The sequence below is a fragment of the Mustelus asterias genome, unplaced genomic scaffold (genome assembly GCF_964213995.1).
Source record: "Mustelus asterias unplaced genomic scaffold, sMusAst1.hap1.1 HAP1_SCAFFOLD_76, whole genome shotgun sequence".
NCBI classification, from domain to species: Eukaryota; Metazoa; Chordata; class Chondrichthyes; order Carcharhiniformes; family Triakidae; genus Mustelus; species Mustelus asterias.
This window is the reverse complement of record NW_027590135.1, coordinates 465,560-489,770: the sequence shown is the minus strand read 5'-3', so window position 1 is coordinate 489,770 and position 24,211 is coordinate 465,560. Positions and strand designations below refer to the sequence as shown.

At 44.8% G+C, this 24,211-nt stretch overlaps 6 non-coding genes across 6 annotated transcripts; 3 read left to right on the top strand and 3 right to left on the bottom strand.

Annotated features, from left to right (window-relative positions):
* trnal-cag (transfer RNA leucine (anticodon CAG)) lies at nt 1-83 on the bottom strand. Its single transcript has one exon. It is a non-coding gene; the product is annotated as a tRNA-Leu (tRNA).
* Nucleotides 84-5,582: 5,499 nt separating this feature from the next.
* On the top strand, nt 5,583-5,664 carry trnas-gcu (transfer RNA serine (anticodon GCU)). Its single transcript has one exon. It is a non-coding gene; the product is annotated as a tRNA-Ser (tRNA).
* Nucleotides 5,665-7,537: 1,873 nt separating this feature from the next.
* trnag-ucc (transfer RNA glycine (anticodon UCC)) lies at nt 7,538-7,609 on the top strand. Its single transcript has one exon. It is a non-coding gene; the product is annotated as a tRNA-Gly (tRNA).
* A 3,516-nt stretch (nt 7,610-11,125) lies between these two features.
* Nucleotides 11,126-11,217, top strand: trnar-ucg (transfer RNA arginine (anticodon UCG)). Its single transcript is given in 2 exon segments — nt 11,126-11,162; nt 11,182-11,217. It is a non-coding gene; the product is annotated as a tRNA-Arg (tRNA).
* Nucleotides 11,218-15,035: 3,818 nt separating this feature from the next.
* trnap-ugg (transfer RNA proline (anticodon UGG)) lies at nt 15,036-15,120 on the bottom strand. Its single transcript is given in 2 exon segments — nt 15,036-15,071; nt 15,085-15,120. It is a non-coding gene; the product is annotated as a tRNA-Pro (tRNA).
* A 6,348-nt stretch (nt 15,121-21,468) lies between these two features.
* On the bottom strand, nt 21,469-21,550 carry trnas-cga (transfer RNA serine (anticodon CGA)). Its single transcript has one exon. It is a non-coding gene; the product is annotated as a tRNA-Ser (tRNA).
* Between the last annotated feature and the right edge of the window lie 2,661 nt (nt 21,551-24,211).

Here is a 24,211-nt window from a genome sequence, read left to right as displayed (position 1 = left end):
TGTCAGGAGTGGGATTTGAACCCACGCCTCCAGAAGAGACTGCGACCTGAACGCAGCGCCTTAGACCGCTCGGCCATCCTGACTACATTGGCCAAGTGTAAAATTTCTGCACAAGTCGATCTGAATTCCACCTTTATTATCATTACATTTATAACTCGATGTATTTTTCCATTTTTGAACCCCAACCAGAGTCCTGTATCTGAGTCCCATCCTTTCCCAAGCCGCCGGGGGCTGAGGAGCTTCTCATTGCTGCATTGCGCTGTTTGCTCAAATCAACAAAGACCCAATTCCCGCCCTACCTGTTCCTTACACGAAGGTGTTGAGAGTGTCAGATCTGAGCAACGTGAAGTATCCAATAGGAGAGTTATATCCTGGCGACAGGAATATCTTTCCACAGCTGCTTTCGGAGCTGCTGAATATTTCCAGCATTTCCTCTTTCTGATTTTGTCCCTTCATTACAGGAGTTCATTTATTGACAACCCAAAACTTGTCTCGAGTGCGCAGGTCCAGACATACCTTTTCTGTGATCTTCACACAGACAAGTTCACTCTTCACTTTCCAACTCACAAGCTTTAAAATCGGCTGCTTCCACACTCAGCACCCTGCGGCATTGCCTTCAACCCTCACCCCACCCTCCACCCGACCACCAGGGTCTCAGTAGTACAAATGCTTCTTGGGAATTCACAAAAGCAAGGGGATCACAGTGTTTGTGAGGGAATATAAAAGGTTAATCCACACTCACAAACGGACTGATTATGTGAGAATCTCTCTCTCTCACGTACACACACACACACACACACACACACACACACACACACACACACACACACACACACACACACACACACACACACACACACACAGACCACCACCACCACCAAGGCAAATGGTGAAATTTCATCAATTAAGAACATCTGGGATTAAAAGTCTGACGACCATGGATCGATTGTCAAAAGGAAGACAACTGCTTCACTAATGTCCTTTAAGGAATGAATATTTTAACTGGTTTGGACCTAAATGGGGCCCCCGACACACAGCAACTTTGGTGACTCTAAGCTGCCCTCTGAGGTGACCTATCAAGCCGCTCAGTTCACGGGAAATTTAGGATGGGCAATAATGCGGGCCCAGCCAGCGACACCCACATCCCAGAAATGAATAAACAACATCAATCGGTGAGTCAAAATGAGGGGATACAGAAACTCAGTTGCAGTACCAAAGGTTGACAGAGACAGAATTAATTGAGAAACCATGTTTCAGTTCCGGAAGCTGACAGTCAGAACAAGTCACTTCTCCACGCACAGTTTAACTGATCGAATCAGAAAGATCCCAATCTTCATTGAGCAGCAGATAATGCAAAACACAGTCTGAATACAGACAGATGCACCAGAAAAAGCATTCCTTCTGGTTGCATCACAGCTTGGTGCGGCTCCTGCTCTGTCCAGGACCGCAAAAAATCGACAAAGTGTCGTAAACAAAGCCAGTTCATCACGCAAACCAGTCTGCCATCCATTGACACGCCGCGTTGCCTTGGAAAAGCAGCCAGTTGAAGCAGCCACACACCGTGGACAGATTATCTTCCACCGGCTTCTGTCGAGAACTGGATACAAAAATCTGAGGGCAGGCACGAACCAAGTAAAGCAGCTTCTTCCTTGTTACCATCAGAATTTTGATTGGACCTATCTCGTATTAATTTGATCTTTCTCTACATGTTGCTGTGACTGTAACTCTACATTGTGCGCTCTCTTCTTTCCTTCGCTATGTATGGTATGCTTTGTCTGCGTAGCATGTAAGAAACAATACTTCTCACTGTGTACTAATGCATGTGACAAGAATAAATCAAATCAAATAAAATCAAAGAATATGACACAGATATAAAGGTAAAGTCGCCGGAGTTGCAAATGACCAGAGGCTGCTTTCCCCCTCAAAAGGGAGAGCTTTCTGGTGGCGATTTAGCCCAAGGGTTACCATACCTCAGGCGACAGGCAATGCTTGGAATATCTAATGTGCGATCGAATAGTACATCTGGATTTTCGTTGCAGAAAATTTGTATCAAAATCCTGATGTTGTTTTTAAATCCGGGGATAATATACGGCTGTTACAAACTGCCCTGCCACCTTCAATGATTTGTACACAGGTCCATATATTTCCCGCTGTTCCTGTTTCCCCTTTTGGAATTATATCGTTTATTTTGTATTGTCTCTTTGCGTTCTTCCCACCAAAATGAATCACTTAATTCTTCATCCGCCACATGTCCTCCCATTCCACTAAGCTGTCTGTGTCCTTTCAGAGTTCGACTGGAATTTCTGTAGCTCTTTTCAGAACCAAAGGGCGTCCCAAATCATTTCACTGATAATAAAGGATTTTTGAAATATAGTCATTGTCCAATTGCTGAACTTTTGAACTGTCTGTTCGATACGTCAGAAATTCCCATATGGGGATGGGGAATAAGTGCACCAGGTGTGGCTCTGTGGCGCAACGGATAGTGTGTTAGATTCCTCGTCATTGTCTGGCGAGACAATCAAAGGTAAACTTTGAAGAAATCAGCTGTTCATAAACTGGTTTGTTAGATGTTGGTTATAGTTGCGATGACCGAGTTGTTCAGGCGTTTGATTTAAAATCTAATGTGGTTCACCGCGCAGGTTCAAGCCCCCAGGGTTTCGAGAGTGGATGAAACTGTTCATTTTCTTTAATCACCTCCAGAGGGCTGATCACTGACTGGAAAACTGATCGCCATTCCTATTGGATTTTGTGAAGATATCGACGAAATATTGAGCGAACAGATGGAAAAGAAGACGATAACAATGTCTGTTTGACTTCTGTATTTTGGGAGCCGATCGTGGCTCTGCGAGGAGAAAGGGGTGAGGTCAGAGGTGCGGGAGACGAATAGGGCACGGTTGAGCGCCTAACCACACACCGAGGGTCGGGGTGGAGGCACCTTGGTTTCAGGAAGTTGGAGTCCATGTCAGGAGCGCCGATTTGGAAAGAGGCATCAGGGGAACAGTTCCGACTGAGGTGAACAAACTAGGAGAATGGGGATGGCGTCCTTACAGGGAGCGGGGTATGAGGATCTGTACTCGGCGTGTGAGTCGGTGGGGCTTTAGTTACTGGTGGTCAGTCTATCTAGAATTGGAGGCAGACAGGTCAAGGACGGGTAGGGAAGTGTCGGATTTGGACCATGCGAAAATGCGAGGGTAGAAAATGGAAGCAAAATCGCTATTTTTTCCAGACGCAGATGAGAGCAGGAAGCAGCACCGATACAGTCATCGACGTAACGGAAAAAGAGTTGGGGGGTGGGAAGAGGGGGTGGCGGGGGGGGGGGGGGGGAGGGGGGCGGTGGCGGTGGCTGAACAGGACTGGTACAAGAAATATTCCACATACTCCACAAAAATCACAGGTTTAAGGTGCTGGGGGGTAGGTACAGAGGAGATGTCAGGGGTAAGTTTTTCACTCAGAGGGTGGTGGGTGAGTGGAATCGGCTGACGTCGGTGGTGGTGGAGGCAAACTCGTTGGGGTCTTTTAAGAGACTTCTGGATGAGTACATGGGATTTAATGGGATTGAGGGCTATAGATAGGCCTAGAGGTGGGGATGTGATCGGCGCAACTTGTGGGCCGAAGGGCCTGTTTGTGCTGTGGCTTTCTATGTTCTATGTTCTAAAATCACTCACTTTCAGGCGCGTAACCGGAGCCTAACGGTGCCTTTTGTGCTGCTATCTGAAGATTACACTTTCCAACCCAGTCACTTTGTACAGAAATCTGGTGGAACCTCCTCAAAACTGAGCCTGTAACCTGAAATCCACTATTTCTTTCAGAAATTGCAGGGAGCTTTCTCAGAATTACTTCCCTTGTAACTTTGTCCATTTAATTCTCACTTATCTTAGAATTTTTGATCCGAACAATTCCACAATATCTGTTTGATCTGGATAAATTATTGATGTTCCCAACTCGAACAAAATGCTTTGTTATCAATCGGCCAATGGGAATTCTGTGGATGGAATTCTAATGTCCTCAGGAAGAGGTTTAATAATGAGCTGAATGAACTGTTTTTGTTCACAGGGATGAAAGGTTATGTCACTGGGCTGGCAATCCAGAGGTCCGGACTAATATTTGGGGACACGGAGTAAATCCCACCACGGCAGCTTGCAAAATTCAAATTCACGGATTTAATACACAGAAACATGGATAGAAAACAGAAACAGGAGTTGGCCATTCGGCCCAAATAAAGCTGGAATTGAATGCAAGCTTCAGAAATGGCGGCCTTGAAATTTCCGTCGATTGTTTTCCAGAGACAACATCACAGAACAAAAGAGAACATGTCACAACAGGACACGCCTTTACAGAACCGAGGAAACTTCTGCTCAAGATGGATCATATTTACACAACCGGGAACACATTTACACAACAGGGAAGAATTTGACAAAACCACAGTGAAGATCTGTCAACGACAGAGTCACAGTTCCACAACAGAGAGAACAGTTACACAGCACAGAAAACAGTTAAACAGCAGGAAATAGATTTCAAAACAGGGCCTGGCTTTGTGTAACAGAAAACAGCTTTTCATAAATAATCATGTTTTCCATCTCAGTATCTTGCTGGTTTGCTCGGCACCTTTTCTGTCTGTCATTGTGTGTGTATCCTGATAGTCTCTTACTGCTTTTCTGTGTGTCTTTCTCTATCTGTTACACTCGAGGTGATGTCATGTGTTATTGTCCAGCCAGGGTGTGCTTCCCACCACGGAGGTTGTTGTTTTAAATCAATAGTTGTCGGACTGCCGCGCAACAGTCAGAGGCAGGAAGCGATTATTTTTCGGAGCAGAGTGTCGCAGCGGAAGCGGCCCGTAACCCAGAGGTAGATGGATCGAAACCACCCTTTGCTATCGTGTTTTCACTCGCATCAAAAAGGCATATTCGGCTGCTGTCCAAGAGCAAATCTGGATTTTCTCGGCAGCAAATTTGCTTCGTCATGTTGATTTGTGTTACCGTGGGTGGCACAGCGCATTTTGTCCCAGGTTTAGTTCAGTTGGCTGTGCAGCAGATTCAGCCAACAGCTCCCGATCATTTCCCGTATCGGTTGAGATTATTGATACAGGCCCCGCCTTCTCAGCCTTGCTCCCCGCCTGAGATGTGAATCCTCCGGTTAAATCACCAGAAGTCAGCTCTCCCCTGAGATGTCCGCTGAATCATCTCGGACCGTGGACGTTGCTTTAAATTTACAAACAGCAAAAATATGACCTGCTCGTGGAAACCGGAGGTATCCCTAAAATATCATTTCATCATAATTTTGAAATGTATCATTTCGCGAACATTTGCAAACAATCAACTTTCCCCGGATGCAGAATCCAAAGACCAACTGCAGAAATCCTCCAGGAGCCTGACGTGAATTAAACACGCAACCTTCTGACCTGGAGGGACCTGATAAATTAACTGTCTCCCTCTTTACTTTCTATGGATTTACATCGAATGGAAGAGTTACAACGAACCGAGATTAATGAGAGAGCAGGAACACAACATTGTCCTGCGGGAGAAATGTCCTGTTGTTGCGGGTGTTAAGAGCACAAGAGCTGGTTTGGGGGAGTGTAGACGCATGACGAGGTGGCCGAGTGGTTAAGGCGATGGACTGCTAATCCATTGTGCTCTGCACGCGTGGGTTCGAATCCCATCTTCGTCGTTGGTGCATTTTCTCCGTCTTCGTATTGACCCACTGATTGAGGGTGAACTGATGACTGATGTTGAAGTTTCCGAACAAACGTGAAGTTTCGACCGAGTTCTGCAGGTATTTGGGGTGAATAATCCAGCACCATTCCATATTCCGCATCCAAATGAGAAACTCGAGCTGGCAATCGATTCAAATCAGGACACCAGCTTTGGGCAGGAGTTTGCCACCATGAGAACATGTGGTTGCAGAAGCTCCAAAACAGACTCCAGCTTCTTTTGAGGCACCAGTTGCGGATTTTGTCTTTCCAGAATCGGACGTTCCGCCTTGAAAATTAGTGCCGGGTTAGGTGGAGGTGCGGTTCATTTGCCCCTAACTGTCACGAGCATTAGCATGTTAAATATGTGGGGTTACGGGCCTGCATGGGATTGCTGATGGCGCCGGCTCGAACAGCCGAATGAGCCGAATGGCCTCCTTCTGGACTGTCGGGATTCTATGAAGTTCAGGGCGACAGTTTCACTTCTTTGGGAATTTCTCCAATTGTTCTCGGATAAGATTAAAACTTCTAACCAGTCAATGCCTGTTTGAGGACTGGCAAGGAATAGGGCTGACATTGAATCGGTTCATATTGAATTAGTTACAGCAAATTGATTCTTTAAGAGGTGTTGGTGCAATGCTTTCAGAGAGACTGTCATAGTTCCTTTATTTGTTCAGTAATATTGTTAATCTACTTGGAGCGGGTGCAGTTTGTCAACATCTGTGCCTCTTGCTTGGCCACCTCTGTGGGCAGCAGCAGCTCCAAGAGTCAAGTGGGCGATGGTGGTGACTGTGTGAGCATTCGATCAAGGTTCCTGGCCATCACATTGATGACTTATTTAATTAGCTATCGCAGGTCAGAACAGAACAGAACAGGACACCTGAAATGAAATTCACTCAAGATTCTCATTATTCATGAGTTATTAATGGAAATATTTCTTCGATTTGCTTCCTGTGTAAACTTTGTTGCAATGAAAGAATAGGCCTCAATGCTATTCAATGAGTTCTCAGTCAGAAACAACAGTGAAAAGGGGGGTTAAACTGTGCAGAAAAACGCGACAGCCAAGATCAGTTTACAAATTGTGTTATGGACACACCTTCGTGAGCAACGAAAGTAATTCCGTAATTATAACTAATGAAAATAACAACCTATTTAACAGAGCAAGCGATGGTGGTGCAGTGGTGAGCATGGCTGCTTTCCAAGCAGTTAGCCCGGATTCGGTTCCCGGCCATAGCACTGGTCATTTATTTAGGTCCTTATCTACGGCCTCTTGCGTTTCAAATCATGTGGTCAAAAACAGTTCAAACGCAGCATTTGCCGGAAATGAAACAAAAAGGACGTCCCGTTTAAATATTATTTATTCGGACGGAAAATTCCGCTTCAAATTCTCTCTGCAGAAAAAAATATTGAAACAGAGGAAGAAGTCTCTGTGTTAATGAATGAGCTCTCAGTCAGAGACAAAGATATAAAGTAACGGGAACCGAACACAGTTGACCTCCCTGACTGTGATCTCAATAATCCTGATGAAGTCAATATGAACGTTATTGAGGTCGTTGCATCGACTGGCTAATAAACAGCTCCGATTGCAGGGTGGTTCAGGCGTTCGACTTGGAATCTAAATTTGCTTTGATTGGAGACGTTTTTAACCGAAAGAACAGGCCTCAAAACTATTCAATGAGTTCCCAGGCAGGTACAATATTAAAAAGTAGGCTTAAACTGTCCAAAAAACAAGAGTGAACAATTTCAGTTTACAAAATGTGCGTCAGGACCACCTGGTGTCTGAGGAAATCGGCAACTAAGGCACTTCCGTAATTATAACAAATGTAAATAACCATTGCTCAAACATAGCGAGCGATGGTGGTATAGTGGTGAGCATAGCTGCCTTCCAAGCAGTTGACCCGGGTTCGATTCCCAGCCATCGCATTGGTAATGTAGTTTTGACTTTATTTTGTGGACAAAATAAAATTCGAACGCGGCAATTGCCGATAAATACGCTTCCCGTTCTAATTTTATTTATTTCGGACCGAGAATTCGGTTTCAATTTCTTTATCCTGAAAACAATGTTGAAATAGAAGAATAATTGAACAAATGAATTCTCAGTCAAACATAAGGACACCAAATAAAAATAGAGGAACACATGTCAGCTCACACACTGCTCACTGCACAATCCTGGTGCTTGATGAAGTTAACATGAACATCGCTGAGGTGATTACATCATTTTGAGAGATAAGCAGCTGCGTTGGCCGAGTGGTCAAGGCGTTGGACTCAAAACCATCGTTTCCTCGCGAAGGTTCAAACTCTGTGCGCAATGAGCGAGATTGGAAATGTTTAATTGGCTTCTCCAGGGCAGCCCATGATATTGAATTCTAATTTACTGTGGGCTCTTTCTATAAAGACCGGGAACTGTGCTGGCATCGACAATATAGGCCGAATGGCTTCTGTGCTATAACTTCCATGAGAAAAATCATGACTTGAGAAGAAAGAAAAAGAGCAGCACAAGGACAAAACAAGGACTTATTCCAGAGAAAGATTCTTGTGTCATGACACACAGGACATAAGAAATACACTTCATCAGAATACATTGAATGAATGAGAATTTCAAAATGCTGCTTAGATGATGAAATACCATGTTCATTCAAAACATGCTACAAGCTGGACATTACTGGTTCGGTATTCCTGCTTAAAACAGTTTGGGAATGGAACGAACATGTGGAACATAAGGAAGAATAATCATATTGGAACGTTAGTAAAAGAGGATTATAGACAATCATAAGACATCAGGAAATTTCATGTTAGAATTAATTTCAAAATGTCTATGGATTAAGTGGTCACTCAGCCCAGGACTCCAAACACAAGCGAAAAAGTGATGGAATATATTCATAGAAGATCATAGAATCCCTACAGTGCGGAAGGAGGCCATTCGGCCCATCGAGTCTGCACCGACCACAATCCCACCCAGGCCCTACCCTCACATATTTACCCACTAATCCCACTAACCTACGCATCTCAGGACTCTAAGGGGCAATTTTTAACCTGGCCAATCAACCTAACCCGCACATCTTTGGACTGTGGGAGGAAACCGGAGCACCCGGAGGAAACCCACGCAGACACAAGGAGAATGTGCAAACTCCACACAGACAGTTACCCGAGCCGGGAATCGAACCCAGGACTCTGGAGCTGTGAAGCAGCAGTGCTAACCACTGTGCTACCGTGCAGCCAGATATTAGAGAATTCTGCAACCAAATCGATGTTGCTTTAAAATCTCCCAATAATTTCTGACAGATCCAACCGAGCTGGGCAGCTCATTGAGAAAGCAGCTGTTGCCATGTTTACGCATCAGATGTATTTCTGGCAGAAAATGATATCCGAGAGTGTGTGGAAAATGTGTGTGAGAGTCAGAACTGGGTCCGAAATGAAACCAGTGGTGGCGGCACAGAGCAACTGAAAGGAAGAGAGCGGATGGTGCAGAGACAAGCTGTTGTCAGCTCCCGGATCCTCCAGCTGTGTTTCTCTCTCCTCACAAACTCTCCCACTGCAATTAAAATTAGACTATCTAGATTCTCAGACTGACTTATTTCTGTTACTGAAATCCGAACGTTTCCTGTCGTGAAAATTCCATCTGAATTCAAGGCAGCAATTCCCACTTCAACCCGTTTCTTTGCTGCATTGATCGCGCTTTTGTCGACTGAAACCTTAAAATCGACCCAAACTTTCCCTTAAATACTCTCTTTAGGTCTGAGCAGCGCGATTCAATGACAGGAGAATCTTGTGATTTGACACAAGAAGGACTGGGAAATCAGCCGCTGAGAGCGGACACACAAACACAGTAACATTAGTCTAACCCAGCCGCCCCTTTAGCACACTCTCGCTGACACAGTGTTCACCTCTGCACATTGACAGGTCAAACTGTGTCTCAGATTGACAGCTCCGAGGACAGGCTTTCCTCTCCTCTCGCTCTGTGCTGTGGATTCGGGGAGAATAATTGGAGTTTCCCAGCTCAGTGACTATTAAAGCCTCTGAGGCTGGCGATGCTCACAGTGTCTGTTCCCCAGATTCGGGGGGCTGCAGCCAATCAGAGTTGTGCCTGGTTTAACCCAGAACTGTTTGAAATTATGATCTTGTTCACAAGCTGAATTCTATTTGTTCAGATGAAGATACAGATGGTTTGCACTGCGTCATTAACCAACAAGATCCCCCCTTCATATACAGTTAACGAGTGGGGGTGGAGGGATAGACATGGACAGAGTGAGTGAGGGCGAAGATACACAGACGGCCAGACAATGTCTCAGTGGCTGAAATCCTTGTAAATTCCGGCTTTATCCAGAAAGATTCTCTTGGAGATTCTCACTGATATTGTAACAGAGACACATTATTAATCCCACACTCAGGGACAGTGCTGCATTTTGACAGAAGGGATGGGGAGAGGCAATAGAAACTGAATGGCCCAGTTCTGAGCAGTGTGCAGGCTCAGAGTGACCAGAGGTTCAGAGAGATCTTGAAGGAGAGAGGCGAATTTGAGAGAGTTGTCAGGAAGGCGGATTGGATGCTTGGCTTCGGAAATGGAAGCCATGGTGTGGAAATGCCATCTTTGGACTGGGGTAAACACAGTAAGAAGTAAGCCACCAAATAAATCTGTTGGACTTTATCCTGGTGTTGTGAGACTTCTTACTTCATAAATGGAGGCATTGAGTATAAAAAATGGGAAGTTATGCTCAATCTTTATAAAGCTCTGCTTAACTACAGCTGTTTTAGGATTGCACCCAGACCCGGTAACCACACTTTCGAAAGTATGTGAGGGTCCTTAGGAGATTTACTGCTTTGGATCCAGCGATGATGGATTTTAGCGAAAAGGTTTGGCTGGATAATTCGGATTTTCTCTCTTTGCAGCTGACGGGATTGAGTGGTGATGTAAGAGACGTGTAAAAGAGCATAACACATTGAACACAGGCCAAGTTGCTGGATTAGCTGCGAGCAGAAGGATTCAGGGACAGGCAGTGAAGATTTAAGACAGGATGTATAGGAGGCATCGGATCCCAACAGCGCGGAAGGAGGCCACTCGGCCCAGACATTCTGCGCCGACTCTCCGACGGAGAATCCCTCCCTGCAACCACAAGTAATTACCCTACTAATCCCCTCGACAAGAAGGGTCAATTCAGCCTGGCCAATCCACCTAATCTGCACATCGTTGGGGATGGGAGTAAACCGGAACACCCGAAGGAAACCCACGCACACGGGGAGAACGTGCAAACTCCGCACAGACAGGCATCCAAGAATGTTAGTAATGAAATTCAGTTTTCTGCCGGTTACAAACGCTGGGGATTCCCCTTCAATTTGTGGCATCTGGGAATCAGCGAAGCATCCAAAAATAGGACTGACAATAATTATAACCACGGTAGGTATTCACATGGTACTGACATTCTGTGCAGCATTGCATCTGTTGACCGCGTGGCCTAATGGATAAGGCGTCTGACTTCGGCAATCGAAGTGATGATGCTATCAGAAAATTGCAGGTTCGAGTCCTGTCGCGGTCGTTTTATGCAGAAATCTGGTCGAAGTTCCGGAAAAAAAACGAAATGTCCTTCTATAGCTGAAAGCTCTGCATTTTCTTGCAAACATTGCCGGGCGCTATCTGAGAATGCACTTCCTTGTTGTTTTCTTCACTCAATTTTTTAATCTCATTATTTTATTCTCCTCCCAAGAAATCAATCTTATCTTTGAGATCTCAATAAATCATTGATGCTCCCGAATGGAGCAACAGGCTTTGCAGCAAATGGTTTAATCAAATTCTGTGGAGGGAATTCTCACATCCTCAGGAACAGGTTTAATAATGAGCTGAATGAACTGTTTCTGTTTACAGGGATGAAAGGTTATGTCACTGGGCTGGTAATCCAGAGGCGTGCACTAATCTTTGGGAAGACGGAGTAAATCCCACCATTAGTGAAATTTAATTCATTGATTAAATCAATCTGGAATTGAAAGCTAGTATCAGTGATAGCGGCCTTGAAACTGTCGCCGATTGTTGTAAAACCTCATCTGGTTCACCAGTGCACTTTAGATAAAGAAGTCTGCCCTCCATGTGACTGCAGACCCAGAGCAATGAGGGTGACTCTTACCTGCCCTCTGAAATGGCCGAACAAGCCACTCTCAGTTGATGGACAATTAGGGAAAGGCAACAAATGCTGGTCCAGCAGGCGACACCAACAGCCCATAAAAAGTAGAATAATTATGTAGAAAGAGAATGGCCTGGTAACGGATTGAGAAACTGGATGCTTCTTCTCCTGCAATAACAAGGCTGAGGGGGGTCTGATGCTGGGCTGTAAATTAGTGAAAGATTTTGAAAAATTTCATTTCGATACAATAGGCCAGAGAAGGGCAGATAAAAATGTATCTCACTCTCATTGATGGTTGGTGGTTTTGGCACAATGATGTACATGTGACCAGCGTATCAGCGAATCCTAAGAGTGTGAGAGAAATTCCATCAGTAATGCTTCCCCGCCATCCTCCAGATTGAAGCGAGGCAGCATTCATGCTGGTGACTGGGAGGAGTTTGTTACTCATCGTTGAAAATGGCCAAAACATTTCCCTCAATCTACAGCACGCTTTTATGAGGCAGAATGGTGGGAGAGAAGAAAGTAACAGAGAAGAAAGCTCCATGGGCCGAGAATGGGCCTGTTCACTCACTTGAAGACCCATGGCAGTAATTCACGGCCCTGACTGGGTGTCATCCTCAAATCAAGAGACAGACAACGATAACAACTGCTTGTTACAAAATAACTAACATAAAAAAGCCACGTCCAACATTAATATTGTTAAAACTTCCCGATAGTCTGAACAATTCTTGTTTATTTATACCTCTCTGGTCTGTGAGCTTCGCTCTTCCTGGGTGTGCTGACATCTACTGGCCGCAACCCAGAACCTCAACAGAGGGAAGACGTTCACATCAAGTGAGGGTGTTCCAGGAATAGGTCAATATGAAGAATTAATAAAGGGGTGTGATTGGATAGACCTCGTAATTTAATCATTAAATCCACTTTAGAAATCAATATTAAATTATCATTGAGTCGGCAGCATTTGCAATTTGGTATCGTCCAGAGCATTGGCAGTTTGCTCGTTGGTCGAGGGGTATGATTCTCGGTTAGGGTAATATTAGTATGCCAGTGCTTCCGGGTTTAAAACCCGGACAAGCCCAGCGATCGTTTATTGAATCGGGAGCAGGTTTGAGATCATGAGAAATCATTGCAGTGAATATGTCACTGCAGAACACGAGAAGAAACGATCACCAGATTTAAATTTCGTTTGACCATCCAAAGGTACTGAAGGATATGACACGGGAAATTTGCGAAGAGACTGGAAATAATTTTGGGTGGCACAGTGGTTAGCACTCCTGCCTCACAGCGCCAGGGTCCTACGTTCAATTGCGGCCTCGGTTCACTGTTTGTGTGCAGTTTGCACGCTCTCCCCATGTCTGTGTGGCTTCCCTCCCACAGTCCAAAGATGTGCGGGCTTGTTTGATCGGCCATACTAAATGGACCCGATTGTCAGCGGGATCAGCAGGGTAAATGAGCGTTACTGAACTAGGACCTGGGTGGGATTGTAGTCGGTACACACTCGATGCACCAAATGTCCTCCCTTCTGTACTTTCGGCATTCTACGATTGGAGACGATTAGCACAGCTGCATTTAATGGAAAGCTGGATAAGTGTTGGAAGGAGAATGGATTTCAGATACAAACAGATAATGTTACATGAAATAGTTGGGTGGAGGATCGGGTCGAGCAGTTTAAGAATTCGAAAAAATGGTCCCAATTTCACTTAGGTATCTTATTTATTGAATCACTCCAGATCTACAAAGTGTCTGAGAGACTGGGAGACAATTAGTAATTCCCCAATCACAGGATGAACAAAACACAGGGTGATACAGAATGAATCATTCACTCATATACATCCACAGAGATTGCCAGATAGACAATGAATTCCACACTCAAATCCTGCACCACACACTAAGTGCGACAGAATGGTTATCACACCCATACACACAGAATAGTTACAGCACAGGAAAAGATCATCCGGCCCTTTGTGTCTGGGAGTTGGCTTTTATGTAGAAGCTCAGTTATCCCAGCCCACATCATGAAAGCATGGCAGCAAAACTTGAAGAAGACACAATATATGTCGTTAAGTAATTTGTGGAGAGTGCGGAAGGAGCTTGCAGATAGCTACAGACAGGTTTTGTACATGGGCAGAATCCTGGCAACTGGAATATAATGTGCAGTTATTCACTTTGGCTGGAAGATAACAAAATCAGATTATTATTTAAATATAGAACGGCTGCAGATTTCCAAGGTGCAGAGGGATCTCGGTGCTCGAGTGCACGAGTCACAAATAATTAGTATGCATGTTCAGCAAGGAATAAAAAAGGTTAATGGAATATTTGATTTGTTACAAGCATTTAAGCGTGTGAGAAAAGAATGTCATGCTTCAGTTGTACAGGTCATGAGTGAAGTATCTCGAATATTGTCTGAAGTTTTGGTGTCCATATTTAATGAAGGGTGGGAATGTGTTGGAGACGGTCCAGAAGAGAATTACCAGTCTGATATCATGAATAGTTCGACAGTGCAGAGAAGATTTATTAGGTTGATCAGAGGAAAGGTTACGCAGACTGGCTGGGCGTCTTTGTATCAGAGATACTCCGAGTGGGAGGTACCTTGTTCAAAGCACCTCCGATCTTGAATGGTCTTCACAAGTTGCACGTGGAAGTGATGTCTCTACTTGTGAGTGAATCCAGAACAACAGGCACTTAAAGAAAACTGAGCTTCTTCTTTTCGGATGGCAAATTCTGTTCTCTCGGAGCATTGAGCGACTTTGCAACTCTGCCTCAGAAGGCGGTGGAGGCGGGGATATTGAATATTTTTAAGCCGGAGGTACATAGATTCTTGTTTGGCAACAGAACCAAAGGTTATCGGGGATAGATAGAAATGTGGAAATCGAAACACAAACAGATCAGCCATGATCTGAGTGAATGGCGGGGCAGGCTTGTGGGGCCGAATGGTCTACTTTTGCTCCTATTTCCTCTGTTGATGTGTATGTCGCCTGGTTGTAAATTGCCCTTGAACAGGATTGCTGAAATGCACCAATACTCACGGTTCACTCGGAGCACCGGAATGAAAGTAAAATATGGAAAAATTAACATCAGACCGTGGGATTCCCAGTTCTGTCAGACTGTATGGTTGCTTCCGGACTTTTGCAGAGATATTTTCTCTGCAATGAGTTCTCGGGAGCTCAGCACTGCTTCGGCTTTCGCTCATTGTCGCCCTCTTCATTGCAAGGAATTATCTTCTAAAAAAACGCCTGTCTGGGCTCGTCCGGGATTTGAACCCGGGACCTCTCGCATATTAATGCTACGCCCAAAGCGAGAATCATACCCCTAGACCAACGAGCCAGCCGTTGGAGCCCAACGCAATGAAAACAACTTTTCAATGTATCCCAAAGTTTATCAACCATCTTTTCACAACGCAATTGTTTATCAACCACTTTTTCACAATGCAGCAGAGGTGTCAATGAACAATGTTCTATTTCACTGCCTGTTCTCGTGAAGATCAGAAGCAGTTATATCAATTTTCACTACTCGCCAAGTCAGCCGATGGTTGTGACTCGCCAGTCCCGTGTGTAATGTCATTCTGCCAGTCAGTTGGCATTTTAGGAGAAATTCGAAGTCATCCTGACTTCATCAGTGGCCTCATGGTTAAGGTGTGAGTGATGTGAATCATGATGTGATTGAATGAGCCTCTGTTGGAGTTTTCATGCTGAGGAGAAACATGTGGGACATGGTCTGGGAATGTTTCACACCGCTCCATTCCTAACATTCCCTGACCTGATGGGATAGAAATTTCCTGTGTTTGAAGCAGCTACATTCGAAACATGTTCCATCTGGCTGGACATCCAGGAGCGATTGTGGGGGGAACCTTCCTCCCCAACTCTTCATGGATAGAAAATCAAATGGAAGGAGACGGTTTGCATGTTTCTGAGAAGTTGACGAAATGTCGAGTGGTTTTGGCGATGGTCTGTTTGCACGGGTGGGTGCAAAACCGATTCTCACCATTAATCGACGGAACGTTTCGTACATTGTTTCTCTCTATTTGAACACACTTAGCTGTGTTCTTCCACACTTTCTCTGAACTGATATGATTTGAATCAATGTCGCTGAGAGAAACTCCAATTCCGACATTGAACATTTGATTGAATACTCAGGGTTTAAGACAGAGGATCATGTTTCCCTATGAATCTGCTGTGTTTTCTTCATTATCTATTCCTCTATCAAGGTCTGCAAAGACAGCTAGTCTGCTTTGAGCGGAACATATATTGATTGGCTCAGCTCCTTGCATGTCACCGGATCGTTGGTCTCGTGGTATGATTCTCGGTTTGGGGGATTCATAGAAGACTGGAGCAGCAGGAGACCATTTGGTCCTTCAAGCCTACTCCACCGTTCATTCCGATCATGGCTGATTGTCCAACTAAAGAGCCTAATCCTGCTTTTTACCCATAACCTTTGATCCCTTTCGCCTCAAGTGCTATATCTCGCCGCCTCTTGAATACATTCAATATTTTGGCATCAACTACTACCTGTGGTAATGAATTCCAGTCGCCGGAATTTGGCGACGAGGAGATTTTGACAGTAACTTCATTGCAGTGTGAATGTAAGTCTACTCTGACAAATAAATAAAATTATCTTATCTACAACCACTTTCACTGCTGCCTCACAGGGCCAGTGGCCCGGTTTCAATTCTGTCCGTGATTCACTGTCTGTGTGGAGTTTCCAAGCCGGTTCCAACAACATCGCGCATATCGACACAGACATCAAGTCTCTACAAAGATGCAAGAAAGCAGCAATTTCCACATGTGTGGAGTTCGCACATTTTTTCAGTGCCCTCATGGGTTTCCTCAAAGATGTGCAGCTTTGGTGAATTGGCCATGCTAAATTGTCCTATAATGTCCCAGCATGTTTGGGTTAGGGGGAATATCGGGGTAATTACCTGGGGATAGAGTGGGATGCTCTGTCAGAGAGCCGGTACAGTCTCAATCGACTGCATGCTTCCTTCTGAAGTGCGATGACCCTATGCCTCCTATACTTTTTTAAATCTTCAGTGTTCCCAAAACTTTCTGCTCGCAGTTACTGCAACGATTTCCGCCTGAGTACTTTAGTTCAATATTAGGCACTAGGATTCTGTGTGAGAACCTCTCTGGCTAAGTCGAAGGCACCCTGAAATCCATCGAAAAGGAACCGCCAGCTTCTGAAGCGACACCACGAACTTCTTACAGAAACTCAGCACCCATGGAACAGTTGAACCAGGAATACTCCTCGTCAGAATGGACGTCTCGGCACTCTACACCAGCATCCCCCACGACGACGGCATTGCTGCAACAGCCTCAGCACTCAATACTGACGCCGGCATCTCCACATCTTAGTTCAATATGTTATACACTTTTACACATCTCTCAGAGCCGCACTTAATTCAGTTTACTTCACCGAGAGGAACTCTGGATTCTCCAACCAAACCTTGCAGCTAAAATCCCTCATCGCTGTGTCCATTTCAGTAAATCTCATTTACACCCTCCCAAGGACCCTGACACACTTCCTAAAATCGCCCCATCTCTTCTGTCAAAATGCAGCATTGTTCCTGAGTGTGGAATTAATAATGTGTCTCTGCTACAATATCAGTGAGAGCTGAGACTGCAATTTCTGTTTCTCCAAGAGAATCTTTCTGTATAAAGCCGGAATTTACAAAGATTTCAGTCACTGCGACATTGCCTGGCCGTCGGTGCCTCACTGCTCGAACTCACTCTGTCTCTGTCTATCACTCGAACCCCTTTCATTAACTCTATATAAAGGTGGGATGTTGTTGCTTAGTAACTGAGTGCACACAATCCGTATCTTCATCTGATCAAATAGAATTCAGCTTGTGAACAAGATCACCATTTCAACCAGTTCTGGGTTAACCTCGGCACAGCTCTGATTGGAGACAGCCCCCTGAATCTCGGGAACAGACACTGTGAGCATTACTGGTCTCAGAGACTTTAACAGTTACTGAATAGGGAAACTCCAACTAATCCCGGAGAATCCACAGCATAGAGCGAGAGGAGAGGAAAGCCTGTCGTGGGAGCTCTCAATCTGAGACACAGATTGGCATAACAATGTGCAGATGTGAACCTGCTCCTTCCGTTCCCAAACTGTTATAATCAGGAATACAGAACGCCCAGTAATGACCAGCTTGTTGCAATGTGTTTGAATGAACACGATGTCAGATCATCTAAGCAGCATTTTGAAATTCTCATTCATTCAATATATTCTGATGAAATGTGTCATTGCATAAGAATCTTCATTTGATTTGAGACCTTGTTTTGCCCTTGTGCCCCTGATGCTGATTTTTAAAAAATTCTGTTCATGCTATGATTTTCCTCATGGAACCACAGGAAGAGCAAAAGAAAGGTAACAGCCATACAAGGAACTTATTCGGCCTAGCTTGTCCATGCCAACCCGAGGATACTAAAGTGTCATTTCCTAGTTCACCCAGCTGCACCCGGCCCGGAAACATGCAGCTGAAAGCATGATGGAGATCCAAAACCTTCATACCAAACATTCACTGGGATTTGTGGCTCTGTGAAACAGCCGAAGTAAACACTCCCAAACATAGTCTCTGCGAGCAAGGTTCGAACCTGCGTGGGGAAACCATGTTGGATTCCTCCTCAGTAACGTTCAAATTAACTTCATCAGGCACCAGGATTGTGCAGAGCACAGTGTGTGAGGCAAAATTTGTTCCTGTCCTTTGTATCTTTGTCTCTGACTGAGAACTCATTTCTTAGGTCAGAGACTTGTTTTTCTATTTCAATAATTTTTCATCAGAAACGAATTACGTCCGAATAAAAACTGAAAAAGAGAAATCTCCATTTTATTTCAAGACTGTCAAATGTTGCGTTCGCCCTGTTTCTGTCCACTCGGTTTAAAACACAAGATGCCGCGGATAAGGTTCTAAATAAATTACTAAATCGATGGTTGGGAATCGAAACCGGGTCAACTCTTTAGAAAAAGCAGCCAGACTTACCACTATACCACCATCAGTCACTTTGCTTAAACAACCCTTATTTTCATCAGTTATAATTACGGAACTACCTTAGTTGCTGATTTCATCAAGCTCCAGGTGTGTCCATTGCACAGTTTATAAACTCAACTTGGCTTGTCTCGTTTTTTAGGACGGCTGCCACCTGTTTACTGTTGCTTCAGACTGAGAACTCATTGATTAGCTTTGAGGCATGTTCTTTGATTTAAACAAAGTTTCCACTGACAGCAACTTTAAACTGGATTTTACCTTGGACACACACGGACGATGACAATATTTCTGAGGCCAAAACATTGAATGTTTTCAAAGCAATTAGATATAGCACTTGAGGCAAACTGGAGGAAAGGATACGTGGATACAATGTGGGACCAGTTGGATGATGAGCCATGATCATAATGAAAGGTGGAGCAGGCTCGAAGGGCCGAATGGCCTCCTCCAGCGGCGATGTTATTTTTCTGTGTTCTTTTCACTGCATCTGTTAATTTGCAGAAAGTTCAGCTCTGACAGTGAATCTGGTTTCCTCCAGGAGGGTGGTCAGAAACTGTCTGTCACTGTCAGAAACTCCATTATCAGCGACTGTGGGATGATTATTTAACTGGCTGTCATTGGTTGTTGAGGGTGTGATTTACTGTTATCTATCAGTGCAGGAGAAACAAATAAAACAGGAAATCCAGAGATCCCGAGAGCAGATAATTTGTATTTTCACCCGAAAGAAACGCAATGACATCTGTAATCACTATAATAACTGAAAAAAACACAGATATGATTGGCTCTTGCCGCGGAACCTGGTGAACACATGTGGTCCTGCACCATATGGACTCCAGCGGTTCCAGAAGGCAGCTCACCACCACTTTCCCAAGGGCAATTATGGATGGGCAATAAATGCTGACCCAGACAGCGACGCTCACATTCCATGAATGAATTCAAAGGCAATCTGCGGGAAGCGGGCCTCAGAGTGTTACTGAGGTGAAGAACAGTTACTGAGGTGAAGAACTATAACTAACCCCCTGTAATCCGGAGCAAAGGCTAAAAGGAGGGGAAATTCCGTCTGGGACCTTACATTTGGTGAAAGTTTTGTCCTGTGAATGTGTAGGTGTGAATATTGTGTAAGAGAGTGTGCATGTCTGTGTGGAGTTTGCACGTTCTCCTTGTGTCTGCGCGGGTTTCCTCTGGGTGTTCCGGTTTCCTCCCACAGTCCAAAGACGTGCTGCTTAGGTGCATGGGCTATGCTAAATTGCCCCTTAGTGTCCCAGGATGTGGAGGTTCGGGGGATTAGCGATGGTAAAATTGCGCGAAAGATGCTGTTTCAGAGAGTCGGTGCAGACTCGATGGGTCAACTGGCTTCCTTCTGCAATGCAGAGATTCTATGCATACAAAGTGTATTCACTTATGAAACCAAGAATCCCTTCCGTTTTCCTAGCGACTCTTTTAAAATTTCTTCTCATCTTCAACGATCTCTCTGAACCTTAGGTCCATCTGGGCCTGCACACTGTTTAGAACTGGACCATTCAGTTTCTATTGCCTCTCCCCATCTTTGCTGTCAAAATGCAGCACTGTTCCTGAGTGTGGGATTAATAATGTGTCTCTGCTACAATATCAATTAGAGCTGAGACTGCAGCTTCTGTTTCTCCAGGAGAATCTTTCTGGATAAACCGGAATTTACAAGGAATTCTGTCACTGAGACATTGTCTGGCCGTCTGTGTCTCACTGCCCTAACTCACTCTGTCTCTTTCTATCCCTCTGCCCCATCTCATCCACTCTATATGAAGGCGGGATATTGTTGTTTAGTGACTGAGTGCACACAATCTGTATCTTCATCTGATCAAATAGAATTCAGCTTGTGAACAATATCATCATTTCAACCAGTTCTGGGTTATCCCCGGAACAACTCTGATTGGCTGCAGCCCCCTGAAATTGAGGAACAGACACTGAGCATCGCCGGCCTCAGAGGCTTGAACAGTTACTGAGCTGGAAAACCCCAACTAATCCCCGAGAATCCACAGCACAGAGCGAGAGGAAATCATAGAAATCATAGAAACCCTACAGTGCAGAAGGAGGCCATTCGGCCCATTGAGTCTGCACCGACCACAATCCCACCCAGGCCATATCCAGGACAGGAAAACCTGTCCTGGGAGCTGTCAATCTGAGACACAGTTTGACCTGACAATGTGCAGATGTGAACCTGTTCTTTCCATTCCCAATCCGTTTTAGCCAGGAAAACCGAACGCGCAGTAATGACCAGCTTGTCGCAATGTGTTTGAATGAACACGATGACATATCATCTAAGCAGCATTTTGATATTCTCATTCATTCAATTCATTCTGATTAAATGTCCTTCTTATGCTCTGTGTGTCTTTACATCAGAATCTTCCTCTGACGTGAGACATTGTTTTGTCCTTGTGCACCTGATGCTGATTTTTTTTTTCATTCTGCTCACGTTATGATTTTCCGCATGGAACCGCAGAACGAACCAGAGAAAAGTACCAGCACAGAAGGAACCCATTCGGCCTATCACATCCATGCCAGCCCGAGGACACCCAGGTGTCCTTTCCAAGCTCAGCTTCCGACACCCGGCCCAGAGCCATGCAGCTGAAAGCATGATGGAGATCCACATACTTAATAGAAAAAGATTGGCGACTTCGTACGTGCCTGAAGCAAGCATTTCCAACCATAATCGCTGCGAGCAGGGTTCGAACCTGCGCGGGGAAACCCCATTGGATTTCGAATCCAACGCCTTAACCACTCGGCCATCGCAGCTACTTATTTTCCACAGTAATGTAACCACCTCAGTAACGTGCATATATTAACTTTATCAGTACCAGGATTGGACAGAGCACAGTGTGTGAGCTGAAATTTGTTCCTCAACTTTTACTTTGTATCTTTGTCTCTGAATTCATTTATTAGGTCAGAGACTTGTTTGTTTCTATTTAAATTATTTTTCAGTGAAAACTAATTACGTCCGAAGAGAAAATGAAAAAAAAAGTATCTCTATTACTGTCGAATGTTGCGTTTGCCCTGTTTTTGTTCACTCGTTTGAAAATGCAAGAGGCCGCCGATAAGGTTCTAAATAAATTATCAATGCGATGGCCGGGAATCAAACCCATATCACCTGCTTGAAAGGCAGCTATTTTCACCACGATACTACCATCGCTCGCGCTACATAAGCAATCGTTATTTGCATTTGTTATAATTACGGAACTACCTTAGAACATAGAACATTACAGCGCAGTGCAGGCCCTTCGGCCCTCGATGTTGCGCCGACCAGTGGAACCAATCGAAAGCCCCTCTAATCTCCACTATTCCAATATCATCCATATGTTTATCCAATAACCATCTGAATGCTCTTAATGTTGACGAGTCCACTGCTGCAGGCAGGGCATTCCACGCCCTTACTACTCTCTGAGTAAAGAACCTACCTCGAAGATCTGTCCTATATCGCTCACCCCTCAATTTAAACCTCAGTTGCTGATTTCATCAGGCACCAGGTGTGCCGGTAGTAAACTGAAATTGGCGTCTCTCGTTTTAGCCACTTTTTTACTATTGTTTCATACTGGGAATTCATTGATCAATTTTGAGGCCTGTTCTTTCATTGAACAAAGTTTCCACTGAAAGTAAATTGAAGCTGAATTTTCCATGAGAAAGATCGTGATGGTGAGGATTTCATTTTAAGGGTGCCCACCTACTGTTATGACCTGCGATAACGAATTTAAGAAATCAGAACCGTGATGGCCAGGAACTGACCCGAGGTCAAATGCTCGCACAGTCACCACTCCACCACCATCGCTCACCTGGTTCTGCCACCCACTCTGCAAGAAAGTTCAGCTCTGACAGTGAATCTGGTTTCCTCCAGGTCCATTCTGCGGATGGTCAGAAACTGTCTGTCACTGTAAGAAACTCCATTATCAGCGAGTCTGGGATGATCATTTAACTGGCTGTTACTGGTTGTTGTGGTTGTGATTTACTGTTACCTGTCAGTGCAAGAACAACACATAAAACTATACAAACACTTATTTGGAGAAAGGGCTTCTCTTGTGGCACTGGGAGCATTTGCATAATGGATCATAGAATCATAGAAACCCAACAGTGCAGAAGGAGGCCATTCGGCCCATCGAGTCTGCACCGACCACAATCCCACCCAGGCCCTACCCCCACATATTTACCTGCTAATCCCTCTAACCGACGCATCTCAGGACTCTAAAGGGCAATTTTTAACCTGGCCAATCAACCTAACCCGCACATCTTTGGACTGTGGGAGGAAACCAGAGCACCCGGAGGAAACCACGCAGACACGTGGAGAATGTGCAAACTCCACACAAACAGGGACCCGAGCTGGGAATCGAACCCAGGACCCTGGAGCTGTGAAGCAGCAGTGCTAACCACTGTGCTACCGTGCCGCCCAGTGTCTGGTCCTGTTCAGTTTGACGGCAGTCACGTCTGATGCACTTTGATTCTTGCATTTTTTACCCATGATATCCTTTCCCTGTCGCGACATGTCATGTTTATTTGCTCGTTTGCTTAAATGTTGAACTGGAACCAATTGGAATTGGCCTATTATTTCAGCAAGATGAACTTTCTACTCTGAGCGCTCTTTGTTGCAGTACGAGCGCTGCAGCTGCGGATCTGTGGTGCAAAGAATGGCATGTAGGATTTCTCATCATTGTTTTATTTAATTTAATTTGATTTGTTATTGTCACATGTATTAGTATACAGTGAAAAAGTATTTTTTCTTGTGCACGGTAGAGACAAAGCATACCGTTCATGGAGAAGGAAAGAAGTGACTGCAGAAGGAAAGAAGAGACTTGCTCATTGTTCCACTGGAGCAAGCTGGGAGGGAATGATTGGAGGCAGGAGTGCTGGTGAGAGATTGATTGAATTATTTATTTATTTAATTAGTCAGCTAGTGTGTGTTTTTTTTGGCCTTTACTTTTGCAGTAGTATTTTTCTTAAGTTTAAAGTGAAAACCGGAAGTGGGCTGCTAAGGAGTCTGGGAAGGGTTTTTTAAGTGCGCCAAGTATAAAAGGTAGGCTGCAGTATACAGCGGGCAGCGTCGGGAGCGGGCAGGGGAGTGCGTGGGAAGCAGAGCGTGAGCTATAAGGCTTTGGCTCACAGTGCTTAGGCAGAATGGGCGAGCAGGAGTGAGTTTAAATTCATTTTTGCACTTTCTACCTGGTACTGGCAAGGGGATGGGTGTGCAGGCAGTGCTATGTTCCTCTTGCACTATGTTTGAGGTGAGGGACGACGTCAGTGTCCCTGCTGATTACACCTGTGTGAAGTGCACCCATCTGCAGCTCCTCCAAAACCGTGTTAGGGAACTGGAGCTGGAGTTGGATGAACTTAGGATCATTAGAGACGCAGAGGTGGCCATAGACAGAAGTTTAAGTAATACAGTTACTCCGAGGAATGAAAACAGATGGGTGA